The following is a 4,473-nucleotide window of genomic DNA, read 5'->3' as shown; positions in this document are numbered from 1 at the left end:
TCTTCTTCCTCCTCGGTTCGCGCTCCTTGCTCAGATCGTAGGCTGTTTGGCTATCGATTCCTGCCTGACATCGCAGCCCCTGACACATGTACGTGTTCCCCTCTTTGTTAACACGTGCTGGTTCCACATCCCCGCAGTGACGCATTATAATGGGAGCTTCAGAGTGCTATTGCTTTCACCCGCTGTTACTGCGCGTCCCGGTTTTGGCGCTTGGCGAGTGCCGGGAGGAAAGATGTGTGAAGCCCAGTTAAAAGGTTCAGACACTCTGTAAGCACCTCACAACGTAAAACTTTCCCCCACACACCTAGATCTCACAGCTCGATCTCTTTTTCACCTGTGGGACCTGAAACGAGGGGGTTAACTTGAAACCGCTTGATCAAATCTGCCACAAGAGTGGCCTCTTGATTCCGGGACATTGGTTCAAAGGTGCCACTGATGTGATGCCACAGCTCCTGCATGATCATGCGTGATGCAAGTTTTTCGAAGCGCTGCCAATTGTCATTTTCTATCACAGTGACATAGCTCTACACTCCAATATTTATTCAAGTGATCCACTTCTGCACAAAGCATTTTCATGGGACACAATGTCTCCTGCACATTGTGCTGTAGTACCATTTATTGTAATCTGATTGGAGACACTTCAGAATTGCGCTGCAGCTAACTTTTCACACTGCGACCAGTCAACGCAGTAGTTTGAAAGTTTTGAGAAAAGCACTTTTTTATGGGCCTAGTCCACTGTAAAAGGTTGGGATATGCATGGCTTTACACCATTTTCCAGTGTCCAAAGAAATAGCAAAACAAAAGACAGGGTCATCTACTTCCTGTAAAATAATACAAAGGGAGCTCATGGGGGTTGTTGATAAATTGGGACAATTAAAATTGAGAAATATATTATAAGGGGCAATTATATGGTGAAATAAGGATAGTGGGGGTTTTGCAAGGGATATATAGAGAAGGAAAATAAGGTTCGCACAGAATATGATGAATGGTAGGGGAGCAGAGAAATGGCATTTATGGAGCAAACGATAGGGTGGTTGGTCAAAAACATATTGTCATTTTACTTCATGCAATAGACACATGGAACACAATCAATTATGTTATCACAATTGAAATCAGGCATAATTGCTTATGAGAAGTTATCATGTACTGATGGAGATGAGATGAGATGCACCATACTCTCTACAGAGCATGATTGGTGCTGTCAAAGCAGTTTTTTGGCAAGGGCTATCCTGGGTGGTTTGCCATTGAGTTATCAGCTCTCCTTCAGGGCAGGAATTTGGAATTTGTTCAGGGCACTGACAACTCAGAGGCACGTGAGCATAACTCTCGTTTATCCTGCCAGTATCTTCTCTCTTTTAAATATAGCTAGTACACCCTCTCCTAATGGGAGCGGCAGGAAGGGTCATGTTATTGTCCTTTCTGGAGCATTTAGATTACAGTAGATCTAAGCTCGGGCCTAAAGAACGTCAGGGGTGTGTTCAGTTTTCAAGTTTTTTGTACAGTCCTCACCAAGTGGCTTAAGTATTCAAGCCAAGCACTCCATTCAAAAAGGTAAAGGAATGGCTGACTTGGCAAGCAGTATATAGCTGCTTAGTAACTGAACACACCCTAAGTTTCCTCCCTTTCAGTTTACTGTTAACCAGCAGGCGTGACGATTTCAAAAAGATAATTATACATGTTTGTGGTTTATAATAGTTTTTACTTCTGGTGTGTGCACAATAAGTTATTGATACACCTTAACACATCATTTGTTCAAAGAGGGAAAACCCCTTGGGGAGAGGGTATTAATATTGTTTTGTAATAACATTAATATTATGCTGTTATCACGAGTGTTGGTATTACTTTTATTATGAGAAACGACCTTGGAAAAACGTCACGAAAAGCTATTTCAACACAGTTTTCACCCAAGGCAGACGATTGTAACATTTCAACACAGTTTTCACCCAAGGCAGACAACGCCCTTGGGTCGGGGGGGGGGGGGGGGTTAAATCGCTACGACCTCCATCGTGTGACCCTTAGTCTTCCTGTCAAGTTTAGCTGAGATCGGACCAAATGTATCATGCATAGACAGACAGACAGACACTAATTTACATATTTTAGGATGATGGAGCTAATGCGTATATGGCTATATACACTTTGTGTGTGTCCCGAAGCAGTATGTACATATATGTATGGAAGCAGTATGTAAGTAAGCAGTATGTAAGTATGTAAGCAGTAAGTAAGTAAGCAGTATGTAAGTAAGCAGTATATAGGTAAGTAGGTAAGCAGTATGTAAGTAAGTAAGCAGTATGTACACACATTTGGTTTTGGGTTAACGTTTTGGTCACGTTCCTGAAAACAAAGTAATGAATAGATTAAATGGATCAACTTATCTCATCAGAATTAATGTAAATAGAGGGGGGGGGGGGGGTGGGGGTGGGGGAGTTAGGTTCCTTCGCAGCAGATGAAATGCATCACATTTTTCATGAATTCACATACTTTTGTTGTTTATATATTTTGTATTGTACATTGTAATACAATCCTGTAAATAAATGCAAAACAAGTCCAGATACATTCAAAGTACACCGCCCTATGCCAAATAAATAAATAACATCCTCGAGCACGGCATTGCCAGGGTGCCTTCAGCGCTCGGCAATACCGCCATGCAGCGCATAGAGACTGTATTGGGAGGGAAGGGTGTACAAAAATTGATTCATTAATTGCATAATTAAAATCAATCAATAATAATCATAAAATATTTTCTTAATCAATTGGCTGATAGCATACCTAAACCACCAGTGAGTGCTTCATCCAAAGCTGTAACTTTTTGAAAATTAATTAAATAAGTCATTAATCGAAAAAATTAATTGATTAATCAATAAATAATTAATCGATTGATTAATCAATAAATCAAAAATATCATTTATAGCCACATCACTTGGTTACTGTCATGTCCAAATATTAGCTTCTTAGATCAAAATGTGCCTGAGATATTGCCCAGATGAGAAAGAAAATAATTAAATGATTAATAATGAAAATAAATAAATAAAAATTATAAAAGAATTAAACAAATAATCAATTGGCTAACAGAATACCTAAACCACCACCGATCGTTTCATCCGAAACTAACTTTAAAAAAATAATGGTCATTAATTGAATAATTAATTGATTAATTGATTAATCAATAAATCAAAAATATAATTTACAGCCAAATCACTTGGTCATTATCGTGTCCAAATATCAGCTTCCTAGCTCAAAATGTGCCTGAGATAATGCCCAGAAGAGAAAGAAAATAAATAAGTACTTATTAATCGATAATAATTAAGTAACTAATCAATTAATTGATTCATCAAAAAACAAAAAATAGCGTTTTTGCCAAAGTACATGCACACTATTGTGCTGCAATTTCACCTTCCTAGCTCAAAAGATGACTGAGATATCGCCCGGACAAACAAACAAACAAGAAGACGTCATGCGGAGCACGATACTTGCAAAATCCGCCCCCCACCCCCAAGAAATAAAAAATCCATTGATACAGCAAATTGTCCATTTCGTCACGATTAAAATTGACAATCTTGATCAAAGCTCGGGTCAATAGGAAGAAAAGTGACGATTTTTCAGATGAAAAATGACGATTTTGGAAGGTTGACCTTGAGTTGACCTTGACCTTTTGACCTCAAAAATAGTTAGTTTCCCTACTTAATGACGATGTGCAAATGCTGTTCAATTTTCAAGTCAATCGGACGAAAATTGAGGATTTTTAAAAATTGACCTATGTTGACCTTTTGGCATATGTTGACCTCAAAAACAGTTGGTGGTTGAATTCAGTGACCATATATGTAAATCCTCTTAGAAGTTCAAGTCAATCAAATGAAAATTGGTGATTTTAGAAATTCGGCCTATGTTGACCTTTTCGCCTATGTTTACCAAAAATATAATACGTGGTTGGATTCAGTGACCAGATATGCAAGTCCTCTTCAAATTTCAAGTCAATCGGATGAAAATTGAGGATTTTAGAAATTGGGCCTATGTTGACCTTTTGGCCTATGTTGACCTCAAAAACACTTGGTGGTTAAAATTCAGTGACCAGATGTGCAAGTCTGCTTCAACTTTCAAGTCAATATTTTTATTTATTTTTTTATTTTTTTTTTGTATACAAGATCGAGGCTCGTGAAAGAGCTAACATTAATCACACAAAAAGACAAACCGACACACAAAACACAAAAAACAAGGGGAGCGGTAGACAAGATGGGGAGAGAGGGGGAAGGACACAAAAGAGAGGGGGAAGGACACAAACACAACATTTGAGAGCAGGGACATCGGGAGGACTTGGGGGGAGGTGGGAGAGGATTAAAACATATGAACACTGCAAGGACTCTGGGGTGAATTACCGGGGGTAGAAAAGATCAAGGTTTTCGATGGGGGAAGATAAGAGATGGTGGTGAACAGCTGTTTTAAAGACCTGGAGGGAGGGGTGGGATTGAAGGGAGTGGG

This window comes from Myxine glutinosa, chromosome 5, assembly GCF_964187855.1.
Source record: "Myxine glutinosa chromosome 5, kmMyxGlut1.1, whole genome shotgun sequence".
Lineage (NCBI taxonomy): Eukaryota > Metazoa > Chordata > Myxini > Myxiniformes > Myxinidae > Myxine > Myxine glutinosa.
Note: the sequence above shows the minus strand (reverse complement) of the source record.